The sequence below is a fragment of the Carassius carassius genome, chromosome 37 (genome assembly GCF_963082965.1).
Source record: "Carassius carassius chromosome 37, fCarCar2.1, whole genome shotgun sequence".
In the NCBI taxonomy this organism is placed as follows: Eukaryota; Metazoa; Chordata; class Actinopteri; order Cypriniformes; family Cyprinidae; genus Carassius; species Carassius carassius.
The window spans coordinates 22,450,460-22,467,858 of record NC_081791.1 but is presented as its reverse complement, the minus strand read 5'-3'; the positions used below and the strand labels follow the sequence as shown (position 1 = coordinate 22,467,858).

The window sequence follows — 17,399 nt, the reverse complement described above, 5'->3', positions numbered from 1 at the left end:
ACTCAATATGCCACACTGTTATAAATCATGTCTGTACCATAAATCTGTAAGACTTATTTGCCCAAATTTAAAACTTTGAAAAACATTGAAGTATGAGAAATAACAATGGCCTTAGCAAGCACTACTAACTCTGTGGATACATAATGCACCATGATGTGGAACTAAACTTACATGATTCCTAAAATCCACTGCACGATCTGAAGTGTTATTATGTGGACTGAATTCTACAACACTGCAGACTAATCTTAAATCAGAGAAGAAATCCAAGCTCACAAGGTCATAGTGGGCATAAATTGTGAGCTATGGGAAAGGACAAGACACTTCAAGGGAAAAGCCATCAAGTCTAATCACTGGCTCTTTTTACGTTGCAGTAAATGTTGCTACCGCAGCAGTTTAAATGACACAACTGTCACCAAATTTATGCAAACTCACACTACAAGACACCTAGTCATAGCAGATTAACACATGCTTCAACGATACTAATATTAATGTAAGAAACATATGGTTAACATGACTGCAACAAAGTCATCTATATATAGTATACACAAACATGCTTCATACAACCATGCAGGGTTCCTGTACTGTTAAGAAACCAATAGTTAAAAAATAAAATAAAATAAAATAAAATACAGTTATTGGAGTATAGAGTACAAACGTTAAATAAACTAAAAAGTTAAATAAGTTAAAAAATAATAATAAAATAACAAAATATATAAGAAATACAAAGTAAAATAAAGCAACGGTTAAGTCAAATTAAATGGACAAAACAGAATCGTTTGAAATAAAATGGAATAACAAAACAGAATAATTTAAGATAAGAAAATAACAAAAACAAAAGTTAAAGTAAAATAAGTTAAGCAAAAAGTTAAGTAAAGAAAAAAAAAATAACAAAAAGTATAAGTGAAATAAAGTAAAAGATTAAATAAAAGTTAAATAAAATAAAATGCTTAAAATAAATTATATAGAATAAGAAAATAAAATAAAAACCAATGTTGAAGTAAAATACTTGTGCAAATTAAAAAGTCATAAAAATTTACTTATTCAACACTTTTTGAACGTAATCAACATAATCAGCATTGTTTAAATATGGGGGGAAAAGTGCATGCATGAACCTAATCTGCATAATCAGCATTGTTTATGCTTAGGGGAAAGAATGCGTTTGCATTGTGATACTCTCTAAAATGGTGGAGTAAGTCAGGGGAGGAGAATTGTTGAATAAATTATGTTATTTTAGTTTTCTTTGCACTCAAAAAGTATTCTCATAGCTTCGCAAAACTGAATTTGAACCACTGATGTCACATGGACTGTTTTACAGATGTCCTTACTAAGTTTCTGGACCTGGGAATATTACAGTTGCGTTGCTGTCTACGGAGGGTCAGAGAGCTCTCAGATTCAATCAAAAATATCTTCATTGGTGTTCCGAATATGAACGAAGGTCTTTACTTGATATTTGGGTGAACTAACCTTTTAATCGTGCTGTTTTGTCCATAGTGAAGTTCAGCCAATGTCTTTTTTTTTTTTATTATTCGGGTTACTCAAATTCATTTTGGGCTACTAAAATCTGAAGAATATCTGCCCGAAGGGCTACCAGCAAATTAGAAATTTTGTGAGCCCTGCACACAGAGGTTGCACATACATGCGCAAACATGCAAAGTCATAAAATAATTTATGCAAGAGCTGAGAGCAATATAAAGTCACAGTGTTTCCAACTGCAACACCCACAAACAACAAACGCAGACCAAACAGACACATCCCCTTCCTTCTCTGGCTGTGTTAATAGATCCCTGTCCATTAGCACACCTCAGTGTCTGGGATACAGCTCCCCCAAAGCCAATAAAAGCACGCAAACACTGCTGACTCAAAGTTCAGCCATCAATAAAAAGCTTTCTCCCTCCTGGGATGCGTTCAGTTATTTCCTTCAGCCCGTCGCAGAAGTACACCCGTCGCATCTTATCGTCTTCCATTAGCTCGCTCTCATCTGTTGAGCAATCGACTTTATTATGATAAACACGCCTGCAAATTCCACAATTACGATTTACGATGTCATTTCTAAGCCAGCTACAATTATCTGTGGCAAATGCCAAGCTAATACTCGTGCCAGGTCAGAATGCGAAACGCTCCACCGATCCCGGCTGTGCAATGATTTAAACTACAGGGGGAAAGGGGGCATAAAGACTTCAAATCCCATAACAGTAGCTCCCGAGCTCATGGTGTTTCATGTTCTGCAGGCCTCACTAGCGCACATTCCATCAGGATCGCATCACTGGGCAACGGCCGTTCTCTGGCCTGCTTTCCTCCGCACACTGTGTGAGTTTATGTGCTGAGCTTTACACTTTCACTAACTTAACTCATTGCTTTGCACCCACCTACTCATGCACGCATACAAACAAACATCTCTAGCGGTGCTTTCATTTTAAAAGACTTATCAAGAGATGAAGTCATGAAGTCAAGCATGAGACGTGCATATGTGCGTGTGCGCCTTCACCGTGTCATCTGTGTGACCTTTCTAGTCGGATATATGCGTTCCCGGCGAACGCGTTTGTGCTAATACAATTACACTCGGCTAATGAACAGAGCGGTGAGATAAAGCCATCTGAATGCTAGCTTCATCCCAGCATCTCCTTTAAAGGCTACATTTGCATGTTTAATAGAAATGAAATTCCTCATTAAACGTGCAAGCTGCTGGTGAAATATGCTTGTGGAGAAAGAAAGAGACTGAAAGAGCAAAGAATAGATGTAAATCAAAGTATTTACACACTCTCGCCCACGGGCTTATAGCGGTGGTCTAATGCTAATAGATAAAAATGGCAATTTAACGATTCTGGTTTCAATTCAACTTAACGATTCTGGGTTTGTTAATTCCATTAGCTTTTTTTTTTCTTAAGAAAGAAGAATAGGCTAGCTAATCCTATTTACATAAAAATACACTAAACAAAACTAAACTAACATAATATTATTTTTATTACCCCCAACACTACAATAAATTCAGTGAAATTACCAATTAATTTGATTATTATTTGCAAAGGAGCAATGTTTACTAAATGAACACTACTCCTTTTAAATGTTACTCAATGTCAATCAATGCTGTAGACATTTTACAAACAACATTTTTTTGAAATCTTAAAAATGCATTAGTTTTATCAGATTAAATTTTCAGATTGAGATTCTTACTAAAGAATATTACTAAAGAAAAAAATACTTTAGCAAATTATCAGATTTTGTTATTAAAATATTTACAAAATGAATTCAAAAATAAAATTGAATATTATAAAAGTACATGATATAAGATTTATTTAAATATTCCCTGCATAAGACCAGACTTAAAAGAAGTTTATAAAAAAAAAACAATACAACTTCTCTCATGAACTTAACTAAAATGAATAGGGCATAATTCTCCAAAAACGTTGCTTTCCACAGACAGCATCTGAAAGTAGCACTCTGAAGGAATCATTTGATTCAGATTGATATGGATAACTCATGAGTTCTAGAGTCTTTTTGACTGAATCATTAAAAAGAACCAGCTCATAAAAACTCAGTTCACAAGTCAAACTAGCAAGGACATCACAACCAATCAAAATTGAAAAATTTTACAAATTGGCGAATTTGTATGATGTGATTTGTACAGAAAAAGTCATACATACAGCACATATAAAAAAATGAAATAGTTGTAGAAATAAAATAATTTCAAAGAAATATCAAGTATCATGCTGAAATAAAGAATAAATTCTTTTCACACAAATTAGAAACCACCAGTTTACTTAAACTTAAAATAGTCACCATGAGAGTGTGACACATAAGTCTATTTGTTGACTTTGTATTACTATCATCAAGCGTGCATTCAATTTAGAAAGCTCATAACTAATCTCGGAAATTTTGTTTGCCATGAAGCTGTAGATTTAGCAGCAGGAAACATTGTCAGAATATTTAGGTACAATACAAAACCAATTAACAGAGCTGAATGTCACAAAAATCATTCGGTTGCAGAGTCGAAACCAATTTCGAGCTCAGTTTCCAAACCTTCTAGCATTACAAAAGAGAACAGCAAAGATTAAGCAAGGTGAAAGATGTCCCTTAGAGCTTAATATGGATCTTCCACATGAGAGAGAGCCTGTGGTTTATAATGCTTATAAATTAGGCCTGAGGAACAAGAAACTTGATCCTAAGTCAGCAATTAGGGCACCTTGTCCCACGAGTGTCTGAGCCCTACCAAGGATTTGATCAGTCAGAGTGTGACAATTATGATGAATAGCCTCAGTATGCCAGCTGTCCGACTGCTCCTTTGGCCATTAATATTACTCGCGGCTCTACTGCAGCGAAAAACCACTGAAGCTTTCGCTCACCCCTTTTCTAGCTCTTTCAATTCAGGAATGTGTTGCCATGACAGTGACCGATGGCTCGGCGGCAGACGGGGAGCCTGCTCATCCCAGCCAAGGGTTGAGGTTGGTGTGAGAACGTGTCAGGGCCCCGCGGGCGAAGGATCAGAGACCGATCCCCTGGAAAACTGGAAACGTCTGTAGATGTGGTACTGATTAGCGGCGGGTGCGGGGGAGAGTTGCAGGTATTTCAGCTATGCTCCGCGTTTACCGCAGGGGAATCCGGCTAGCGAGACCTATGAGCAAATTATGAGAGGGCTGTAAGAGAGCGAGGAAATGTGGAGATGTCAAGTGTGTGATTTCTGAAAGCGCGAGACCTTCGCTTCTGGTTTAGCGCTAGCTGTAATTGCAAACACGTTTAGCTCTTGTGGCGCTCTGTAAAGCGCTTAGACAATGAGGCCTGCCAAAGGGGCGTCTGTTTGTGGAAAGTGCCCTGTTTTGAGCCTGACAGGCTGATGAGGCCCAAAGCAGGACTCTTAAATGTATATCTATGATTTGATCGGGAAGTCGCTTGGAAAAACATCGATCACGTTGAGGTTAACTTTTCATGACAGGCCTAAAACAGCACTGGTAAACCAGATTTTCGGTCAAACAAAAACCAACTTGCTTCTGGAAACACTTATGTGGATTTTACACATTAAACAAACAGAAAAAAATTTATCCACTTACGTCACGTTTCACATCCTTCCTTTAACCATCAACCATCAAATTCACTATCAATTGGTTCAAGCAATTAATTTGATGATAAATCATTTTGTTGTCTCATTCCCCATTTATACGTCTAAAATATAAGAGAGAAAAGCATCTGAAAAGCATAAAAGCAAAGTCATATGCTAGATGATTAAATGAAAAAGGAATTAAAGAATAGATGAGAAAAGAATAAATGAGTCACTAGAAAGTGCAACCATTTACGACCACGAACAAACAAAATATCAGCTACAGCACATCCGCGTACATGAGCAAATGTTGACATTCATTATGAATGAGTCTGCTCTTATCAGTAAAACACTCCCCGTAATGAGTTCATAATATTCTTTCATAATAATGAGAGTTTAATATAAGAAAAGGAGGTTTTAATTATTTATTTACAAAACGACAACATTAAATCAGGGTTTCCAACCTTTGTCAAACCACTGATATTTGCCTGAAGTACTTAAACAAAAATCAAAAATTTTCAAGTAATATCAACAGAGAAAACACTAATAAAAACCTTATAAAAATTATTACATTTGTCCAGATTTTATTTACAAAAATGATTTCAAATATTAAATAAATAAAAAAAATTGAAAACAGTAGCTGATATTAAAAACATTTCAGATAAAAACAATTAAAATTAAATAAAAATGACAGTTTCAGATTAAATCACCATATTTACTTATAAAATATTAAACTTATAAAGTTTAATCATTTTAAAAGTATATTTAATCATTTTATTTTACTTCAATTTTAAATAAATTATCAGATTTAGTGAAAACATTTACAAATTAAATTTCAATATGAAAAGTACCATTAAATAATTGTAAAAAATAATTAATAGTACATCATACTGGAGAATGTTAATATTTATAAACATAAGAAATCAAATATTAAAATAAAAAAATGCTATATTACTTAATCATTTTGTATGATTCGTTTGTTTGTTTGTTTGTTTTAATTTATAATGTAAAACAATTATTACACATTCTTATTCAGGTTAATTCACCATTGGATTTTTTTATAATAATAAAAATATTAGTCTCACAAACCTCTTGCTGATTCTTCACAAACCATCAGTTGTTTTAAAAAAACTGGGGAGAAATGATCCTCTTCACTAGATCTACAGCCCAAAAGGCGTTAACGCTGTCATTTTGTTGGAGTGTTTATTAGCTAGGTCTAGTGTATTCTCCACTGAGGTGAGTTTGGACACTACCCCAGTCTGCTGGCCTATATAGCAGCACAGGGGCCAGGCCATTGTTCCGTCCTGTTTGTATTTCCCCTGCCGCCAGTGCAACCACCTCATCTGGACATGATTCGGAATCCAACAGGGAAGAGACAGACTGGCACTGGAGTCTATAAAACTTTAAGAACTGTCTGAGGATGACCAGTCGGCAAACACACGTGCACAACACACACACACACACGTGTGCCTGGCAAACAACCTGTAGTCAATCACACAAGTAAACGGGAGTGTGCTGTCATTGTGGTAACACACACACACACACTGCTATCAGTGGCGCTCAACTGCTGAGGAGCCCTTATGTTAAAACACTTGCACATAAACCGACATCCGTTTTAATGCCAGCGGCACAGCCGAGGGTCGCCCGCCTCTGCTGATGGTCATTAAGGCACTGCACTGCCATCACTCACAGGGTCACAGGAGCATGAGAATCGAGCTGGAAACAGTCATGCAGCAAGAGGCTAAAACAGACTGCTCTTATCTGAGCCAAGAGTGTGAAAGCGACAGTATCGTCGGCCACTGTAAATACCAACTCAAGAGGATCACACTCTCAATTATACAGCGACCCGGTGGCTGCCACAAACGTAGCCCTGACGAAGACCGCTGCGGGACTTGCATCGTCATGTGCAGAAAAATATATCTGCCAAGGACAAAAAAAAATAAAACGAACTATTAACCTACTGTCCCATCCACTTGCCCTTCAAAAGACAACACTGCATAGACATTTTCAGTCTGCTAAAATTCAGACCCAAACTTTTTACACCAAAAAAAAAAAAAAAAAGTTTTGGGATTGCAGCACATTTATCAAGCAAAAAAGTAGAGAAATATCTATATTGCATTGGGCAGCTCGCCAGCTCTTAGCACAACTCATTCTTCTTGCGTTCATCTGGAGCCTTTATACCAAACAGCATCTGCTGCATCTCACAAAAGCTCTCATCCACTGAGAGATTTCGAGTTCTAACAGCTGCGGATGTGAAGAGAGATGCGCTTATGTCTCTGTCCTTCTGAATACTACAGATAGAGGTGTATCACTTTAGGCCTATATAAGGACAAGGTCATTCATTTGGAGTCAAATACACAGGGCAAGGGTGTAGAAAACTTCAAAACTTTGGAATAATTAGTATGGCTTGTTTCACAATTATAATTGTTCATATTTGTTATTTCCTGAAGTTTAATGTGGCACAGTTTGTGCTATAAATGTAACGAACGATTCCTCAAAGGCTACACTGAAAAAAATGTGCAGTAAATTTTCACTCAGATTTCAAAAAGAAACAGTAAGTAACATATTGAATTAAATGTAATAGGAAAAAAACTGAATTAGTATTTTCTTGTAAAATATATTCAGATAATGTTCTGTTAGGAAATTTATTCCCCCCCCCCCCCCCCCTTCAAAAAAAAATATACATACATTGAAAAATGGTGTAGAAACTATTTTTACTCAGAACGTCACAATTAATTACAAAGAAACATTTTATTAAACAACATATTGCAGCGGATATATATATATACAGACACACACACACACACTCACACACTATATTAGTCTTTCTAATTCAAAACATCACATATATTTCAGTGTGTTACTTGCTATTTCCATGTTATTATTTGTAACATTTATTAGAAACTACTTTCACTCAGAGATGGCTATGTATTCTCAGTATTTAGGGATAATATCACTGAGACCTGAAATCAGGACAGTAAGCAACCACCTATGAACTGCCTAGAACACCTTAGCAACCCCACAGTACAATGTTAACAACCACTCAATATAACACTGGGATAACACCTTAGCAACTGCATAGCAAGGTCCTGGCAATTTCCCAGAACACACTAGCATTCTGCTGGCAAGTTTTGCAAAGGCAAGCAGCACAAAAAAATCTAGTTTTCCTTGAAAACAGCAAATGCAGTAAAACTGCTAATGTAGTAAGATGTAGTAAAACTTTTGGGCTTACTTTTTAATCAGCAAGACAGAGGACATACAGTATTAATAAAAAAGAGAGGGAAAACAAAACACAAGACGAAATTCAAACCATTCATCTCTTGAATATCCTTTCACTTTACAAACGGACAGTATGAGAATGTTTTTAGATTCCATGACTGTTGTTACCATTTTTTGATGAAAAACTTTTGACAGCCAACAGATAACAGACTCTTTTCGAGATCGTCTTAGACTTTACGGCTCAACTCCCAAGTCACATTCAACAGATGTATCTAAAAAATGGCCTATCTAAAAATAAAAAGCTTTGTAGAAATGTAATCAAAAGAAACTTTGAGGACAATTTAAATATGTAAAATATTCATGTATTCGTGTGTTACTAAGGAAAGTTAATTCCATATTTCCCATGGGACTGCATGATAAAATACATACAAAAGACATATTGTAAAAATAAAAATAGCCAAATAGCCTTATTCAGGAAGAAACAGCAAATAAAAAAGCCTCGTCAACTGCCCATATAAAAATGGAAATTATAACAAAAGAACCCACTTCCACTAAGCAACATATTGTGCATTCATTGGGAGTACACAGTCTCACTAAAGACACTGCTGAGTGCTTTATGGTGCCTATTCAGTCTAGAGACTAGTGTTTCTCTGCATTAACAAGTATACTTTTATGAACCTGTTTTCCAGCTATAATCTGAACTCAGTGGCAATAGTCTCTCAAAATTTGGATCCACTGAAAAGCTCCTTTGGGAGGCGACAAGAGGTGGTGAAGAAAACACCTCACAAACAGTGAATTGCACACTGCTCTAAACACACGTTAAATGCAGGTTGTCAGGAGAGGTGTAAAGGCACACAGCCCAACACCCCTGTGGCTGATCACCTCCTAGTCCTATTCCATCAGACAGTTTCAAAATACACACACACTCACACATGATGTCATCTTCTCCCTCACTCCCTCAAACAGACCTTCCATAGGCACCATAGCACATTACCTCTCTCTAAACAGTGTCTCGAAGGAGATTAACTGATGCATCCTACACACAGACACTCACACTAACCCACTAAGGCATGATGACATGCGTACAGTCCGTCCCCCACAACACCTCCGGGCTCTGCAGTGAAGCATGTCAAGCGAATTCCATCTGGGGAGAGGAATTTGACCTCCGACCTCTGTTTATGACCCATCAAAGGGAAGCCTGCTCATTGGTCTGGCAGAGTAATCATTTCCAGAACGGGCCACTCAAAGGGCGTGTGTTTGAGAGGGGGGCGAGAGAGAGAGAGAGGAGATTTTCCAGGGAGACAGAATGCCTGCAGCCGGCTATGTTAAAGGAATCAGGCTGATGATGTTCAACAGAGCTCTACAGAGAGGCCCATGTTCAAAATGCAACTTAAACAACCACTCAAAGAAAGAAAGAAAGAAAGAAAGAAAGAAAGAAAGAAAGAAAGAAAGAAAGAAAGAAAGAAAGAAAGATTTAGAAAACAAGAGTTACATTTTGCACAGGAGTTATAAAATTCATGTCAATAGATAATTCATACAACATAGCAAAATCATTAAGATTTATTTTGTGTAATGTTTAAATAAGGTACATGAGGAAAAAAAATAAGTTCAAAAGAACATTTGAAAGAAAGGATTACAAAAAGATTTAGGAAAAAAAATTATTAATGACCATCAACAAACTCATAACACCTGTTTATTCAACTGAATATGGGAAAACATTACATTTCGTTTCTGTTCAAACTCATCTCATTTTCCCCTGCATCCGTATGGACTTTTTAAAGTTCACTCATTTGATGCTGTTGTTGGCATAATCACCTTCTTAAAAAGAATCAGCCCATTCCTTCACTTGCTCGCTCTCAGACTGCTGGAAAAAACATGATTGGCTGCTAGAAGCATGATTAATGATTTCTGTTTCCCGAGCTGCTGCTCTGTCAGGAAGCATCATTACCGAATGAGAAGTTTGCTGGGCTCCCAAGAAGCCTGCATTGACAAGGAGGTCCAACGTCAAAGACCACCCGTGAGGTTAGAAGTCAAGGGGCATCGTGGATTAGGGCGACACGTCACCTTGCTTTGGGATTTCAATTAACCCTTTCACAGTCCTCTGTTACTCGGGCAACGGATAAGCCTGGCGCAACAGATCCAATGCGCTGGTTTCTCTCACCCGGATTAGGCCTAATCCTAAAAGAAAACCAACTCACAAAGCGAGCTCCAAATCAAACACGCTTTTAGCCCAAAACCAGCCAAGCAAAGATCACCAGCAGCCAAAATTACAAAGCAAAGGTCCCAATCTATAATGCCAGAATGAACCACAAGTGAAAACAGTTGAGATTATGAGGTCAACTTTCTAAATCCATTCTGGCTGTATTAAGGGTTGAACATTACCGAGAGAGATCAATACACACCGTCTTTTAATCAGATATTAATTAAGAGGCGAGTGAACACTAGGACCTTGACTTAACAAGCTCAACGCTCTTATTAAAACCAATTCAATACCATGAAATATTACATCTATCAATCTATCAAGAGAAAGCTTTATCGATTTGCTGAAACAACTTCACAGAGCACTGTATTATAAACTACACCACATCTTATGTACACTGGACAGTTGCTTACGCATTGAAAACGCACCTATATGGCTACCACTGACCTCTTGAAAGGTCTTTTGGAGCGTCTGTGTTCCTCTCAGAGGGACGTTCCCTTGGGCCCCATCACTTTTAGTCTTACTTACATGGCCAGTCTAGAGATCTTGCATTATTTAACTGGCTTTCAGTACACAAACCACAACTGCCTGAGGAAGTGCTTCAGCAGCAGTATCCAAGGAGAGACGACGGCCAAATGAAATGAACCAGACAGTAAATAGTCTATTATTGAGTTCACACTGCTTATACCATAAGGAGGAATCACAAAAAGCAAAGCTGAACGGACCATGAAGAACAGAAAGGTAAGAAACATAAAATTAACTTATGCAAACTAGGGGTGTGCATGGATAGTCGAACATTAGAATATTCGTTCTGCTCTAATTATTCGATAAATAAAAATGATATTCGAATTTTGCAAACAAAAAAAAACAAAAAAAGAGTTCACAATAAAACCTAATTTGGTCACTTTCTGTGATTCTCTACGGCATATTTGAAGATGTATGCAAGCAAAGAATAATTAATGAATGAATAAAGGGCCGTTCACATATCACGCCTAAAAATGCATGGAAAACGCTAGGCGCGCTGCTTTCTCCTTCTTTCCAAAGTGCTCGGGCAGAAGCGCTCCTGAGGCGTCTGCCGTTGCTAAGCAACAATGACACGCGCTCTCCATGAAGACATGGAAATTTCTGCAAAGGATAAATGGATTTGCAGCACAAAAAATCACTTTCAGTAGCTCTGCTACTAAATTTATTCCATGTATTCCACCATATGAGGATCCCATTCAGTGGTGAAACGAAAACACGAAGCGCTTCACAAAACATATTCGCTTAGCACACCGTTATTATGAGTCCCGACAATGTCTGTGCCGCCAGAGCACGTTTTCTTCGCGGCCGGCCTTATTGTTAACAGACTAAGGGGCCGACTTTCCCCCGATCATGTTTACATGCCCGTATTTCTTAACAAGAACATGCAAAACAACAGAAAAAAAAGCAAAAAAGATTTGCTGACAGTTTAAAAGTTTACAAGTTAAGTGTAGGCTACGTTCTACAATAGCCTAATTGCTGCAGGCTGCTTTACGTTTTTTCTTTGTTCACTTTTTTTTTTTTTTTTTTGCTTTTAATCTGTCCTTTTGTTTGTTTGCACGCATTGTTAAAGGTTTTCAGCTACAAAACACGATGTGTAATGTTCAAGCTTATTGTGTGTAAGCTTGTTCAAAATGACGGAAACAATAAATGTTGCTGAAAAATAACGTCTGTCTCATTAAACTTAATTTAAATAAACGAATATTTGAATATTCGTTTTTTGTGAGCTCAAATATTCGAATGTGATATTTGCGGAAAACACCCATCCCTAATGCAAACACATGGCTACTCTTTTTACTAATTTCGCTTTGCCTAAAGCTAAGCTTCCAGAGTCGCTTTCATCAAAAAGGGCTAAATAAACACACGATTCAAACCAGACCTCGAGGGATGCATTGTGAGAGACGTCTTTCAATACAGCATAAAGAAATTTGGCTCCAAGATGCTGCCAGTCTGTGACTTCCATTACAAGAGGCCTTAAGCCCTTCTTGATACAAAACAGGCGAGCGAAAAGGAAAAACACCACGGCACCAGTTAATAATACCCTTAACAGCTGGTTTGGCATCAGTGAAACCTACCCTATGCTTAACATAATACATTGTGAGTGCCATGACAATGCTATCCAGGATCAGTTGTAGGGGCCATAGAAAACTCCTCAGAGGGTGGTGGTAAAGCTGTAGTCTGCAAGCAGATGGCAGATAGCATTGATCGGATCCAAGCCCCGATAAGGCTGAGGGATAGATGCGCCGTCCTGGAAACTGGAAAGGAGAGGTGAGTGGAAAGGTCTCACCACACCGTCCCAAAAGAGAAATCCACACCACTGACTGGTATTGATGTACATTAACAGTCCCAGACGTTGTAATTTAATTCTAACAGCATGTATCACTAATAATGCTGACTGATGTAATGTTCAATATGCATAAAGGGGTCAGGGGCTGACCCGAGATGGGCGAAAGCTGCAAAAGCTCATTCGAGGGCCCTTGACACTTTCATTCACAATGGTATGTGACCTGACAATGAGGTCGAAGGTCACACTTGGTATTTCAAGCACTAGTCGAATAGTTGAGGCAAACTCTGGGAACTGGGTCAAGACACAGCAGGTTGGTTCTTTAGCAAGAAGGGAATATAGTGTATGTGATGGAGAGAGCACATCACTTACCTATTCCTAGAATACGGTGCTATGTAATACTGCTCAGCAGTTAAATTATATGCTGCTGACTCATGTTTTCTGAAATGAGATACGTTTGGTCATGGTCAGGCTTCATTGGTCAAGCTTCTAATCTCACTACCGGCCCCATATTCTGACAGCAAAACAAGAAATACAGTAGCTCTACACAAAGGTAGAAGAGGAAATGTTTTTTTCCCTCCTAAATCAGCCATTAGTTCTTATATTTAAATGGGTGGTGGAAAAGAAAGAGGGCTGGAAAAACACTAGAAGAATGAGAGCTCATCATTGCTGTCCTGACATCATGAGTGGCACTGATCCTACACTAAGGTTCCCAGCTGAGACCTCCAGTCTGTTGAGGGAGCGGGAAAAGCTGTATCTCCTCTGGAAGACAGCCATGGACAAACAAAACATGGCCTGACCCTTCAATCTCCAAACCCTGCTCCAGCCAAAGCACTATTTATACGCACTCAATAACTCAGTTAAAGGAAATGGTAATGAATGCAATGTAACAGTGCTCTTTGCACGTCGTACCAAGGCACTAAAAATATACAACAGAGCAGGCTGCTAATAAGACTGATCAAATATAAAATGGAAGCCTAATCTCTATTCCTGTCATATTCCTATGGCATGAAGTATCTTAATATCACACGCTTTCTCACTGGGATAACCATCTGCCAGCCTTCGGCGCACACTTATATAAACGTACATACTAGAAGAAAAGTGAAGGGAGAAACAATTTTATTATCTCTTCCTCTGATCTGATACAGTCAGCTTCAAAACACTTCAGGCCTGACTGCCTTTATTGTGTTAGTTTGACGTCTCTGCAGATTTGAGGTGCAGAAAGAGCTGATAATGGATTGGAGGGGTAAATTAAATAACTTGTGTTTTATGATAAACTCAATCAAAAAGCTATCATTGTCTGTCCTAGGAGTGATATTGAAGGAAACTAAAAAGACAAGTTATGAGAATCTACAAGCCTGCTATTCAAGAAAAGGAAAAATGAAACTGCAAACTAGCAGCTAAAGCTGATAAATTTGTAAGGGAGATGCTTTCGGGCAAGATTATTAGTTAATAAATGTTTAATGTATGAAAAAGTCAGGGCTAGCTGTCAAATGGGCAATATTACAGTTTCTGAGTCAAAAGTCAAGAGATTTGTATTTAAAGGAAAATACAAACCTCTTAACTTTTGACTCAGAAACTGTAATATTGCCCATTTGGCAGCTAGCCCTGGCCTTTTCATCTTTTCCTCGTGTACTTCAAAATCCCCCAAAAACATAACTTTAAATTAGTAAATAAATATAAATAAACTAGTTATATTAAATAGGTTTCTTTTTTTCAAACACAATAAAAACGCTACTGGGGCATGTTGTCACAAAATTAAACTATATTAGCCTTTTTATACATATTTAAGACTGTAAGGCAATGTCCAATACAAAAAATTTACTTTAAAAAATAAGCCATCCTTAAGTTATATTTACTATAAAAAATTTATGACAGCCAGCCCAGGTCACCCCTACTATAAATGTAACGGACTATAAATGCTCGTGTGGGAAAAGGCGTCAAGGGTGTCTCAGCGCACAGCGCCTCATGTAGAGTGGGCACAGAGCTTTAATACAGCCCACAGCCCACTCCACACCGGCAGAGAGACTCGAGAGGAGGCTGGCACTGACAATCTCGAAGGTGGGGATGTCAGGGATATTTAAAACATCCGTCAATCAAGGCAAAGGCCGAGAGCGCGGAACATAACGGCTTAAAGCGAGATTAATTCTGGCATGGCGCACTTTGTTTCCCATAGTGTCACATAGAGGCGAACCGCTTTGACATAAAGGTGGACGTTCACGCCTATAACGTTGAGATTGATGCTATAACATCACTTCATAAGACAAACTCCATCAAACTACCAGGGACTCTTATTGGCAGTATGATATGAGGGCCAAAGACTCTAGCTGTAGTTTGTTCACTGGATTACTTTGGAAAATAAATGTATTGAATTAGATTATATCAGTTTAAAAATACACATTGGTTCTAGATAACATCAGACCCAACTTAAATCAAAAACATAGCTACAGCGCGACCAGTGTGGTGCGATTCCCAAAAAACGACTCTCCTTTTAGTGAAACATGAACAATTGGCCAAAGAATGAATCTTATGTGTCTTTTTTTGTAAATCAATTATGCATGAGCTCTGTAAACAGTTCTATTCAGTCAATAAGCAAATGAAATATATTATTACATTGTTCGCAGCTATACATCATATAGAGTTAGTTCCAACAATTGTTAGAAAACCTTTTTTGCAAGAGTTATTACATTTAAATCTGAAGCTCTCATCATTTGTCAACAGAGCGCTATATTGTCAGGTTAACATGGATTCATTTTTCCAAATATGTCATACTCAGAAGTAGGCTACTAAAAGAATCGACAGTGCGTCCGTTCAGAAATGCGAACCGTTAAGAAAGACTCTGAACCAGAATTGCTCGATTCCATAATGCAAGCTACTTCAAGAATGCAACTGAAATGAAATGGCATCACTACGAGTCTACGACCCATTCGTTTTGCTCAAAAGGCACGCGTTTTATATAGGTAACAAACTCTCTGTAAACATATGGATACAAGTGTTTAAAACAGTAACTTTTGGAAAGATGACGCGCACTCGCAGTAGTCTGCTTATTTCAACACAATAAACCTTTAAGTGTAGTTACGAGGGATCTAATGCTGACTGTGTGGTTGAAGTGTACGTCTAAACGACCAATTTTCGATAAATGTTTTGTGATTATTCTCCGACCTCTCTCATGCAACATATTTGCGTTCTAAATACAACGTGAAGCTCTTAAATCATATGAAAACCAAAAGCGAGTATCGAACCCTCTGTTGAAAGACGCCGACCTGGAATGCTCAAAAACGTAATCTTTCAGTTCAAGCAAACACAGACGAGTCTACATTTTTTCTTAAAATCATTATTAAAGGCAAAACATCACGTTAAAATGTGTAATAAAAGGACTTTACGGACATCTTCCAGTAAATGAAGCAAAACATCTCGTGCGTACACAACATAAACAATATAAACACACCTTTCGACTGTCAAACAGTTTCCCGCCTCACCGAAGAAAATATATCAGTGTCTGCTCAACAAAATAGGTAATTTAATAGTAATAAAGATTCTGAGATGTGAATTCGTATAGAGCTTTACAGTGAAGACGCATATTACATTGCAACTACAAATTCGCCTAATCTTAGATTCCTGCCTCTCCTGCAGCTCAACAGTTCTAACCTACATCCAATTTTGCCGAATTCCCATCTGAATTAGTCTTGGCGAGAATTTGCAGACAGCCAACCCACATACTGTCAAATTGATACTGACAATCCAAATAGTTGAACAACTGGGAGGTGTTGTACAACGCCTGGTTTATATACTTAAACACACCAAACCATCCTTCTTATGCAATTAAGCGTATCCTTAAAAGTGTGATATGCAGTGGTAAACTGCAGAGCTATCCAACAAACGAATCGTTTACATTCTGCATATTCCCAGCGAACGCCACTGTATACATAACCTGCTTGTTACTTATTTCAGTAAAGCAATTAAACCACTATTGCTGCTAGTTAGTCATCCACTATTTCTACTCAATGCAGATATATTCTTGTTTAATGCGTCAGTTAATAGACACTGAGGTGTCAAACCGCACATAAAATGATCACATCTCACTCCTCGGCTGTTCCGACGCAATCAAGTATCGATACAGTCACTGTGAACACCGAGGAAAACAGCGCTCGACACGCATCCGAGCTGAAAAAAAAATGCATTTTCCCTCAAACAAACTGCATTGAAAAGTCACCGCCTGTGCGTAAAGAACAGAGGTTACTTACTTGTGCTCTTTATGCCTTGGTTTATTATCCTCGCCATGCGTAAAATCTCAAACTTGAGTACATTTTCTCGGCAGCAGTGTGTAAAGCTCCGCTTGCACTTTCCGAGTGTGAAGAGTCTCAGCACGGCATGAATGAGGAGGAATGCGGTCCGCGCGCCCTGATCGAGACGCAGCCTCGTTTTGAATCTCAGGGAACGCGCTGCCTAATACATACATATATCTCGCGTCGCGGCCAGGCGGCGACATTGAGCGCGTTGGAGCCTGTACGGTGAAATATACAGTTAGTCTGTAGTCTTGAATACCGGTCCGTTGCACCACCTGTCGATGTATCAAAGCACATTTATTACAATCACAATCCCGACTGTCTGTTTGTTTTTTGGTATATGCCAGTCAAGCATACACT

At 38.1% G+C, this 17,399-nt stretch overlaps 1 protein-coding gene across 3 annotated transcripts in view; it reads right to left on the bottom strand.

Annotated features, from left to right (window-relative positions):
* The window catches only part of LOC132118402 (plexin-A1-like), a 239,357-nt gene extending 222,169 nt beyond the window's left edge, over positions 1-17,188 (bottom strand). For 2 of the 3 annotated variants that reach the window (XM_059528223.1, XM_059528224.1), the window contains exon 1: positions 16,998-17,185. The gene's annotated coding sequence lies outside the window, so the exon portion shown is untranslated. Of the gene's footprint in view, positions 1-16,997 lie in introns of all 3 variants that reach the window. The other variant, XM_059528225.1, reaches the window with a different exon arrangement.
* Positions 17,189-17,399: the final 211 nt, after the last annotated feature.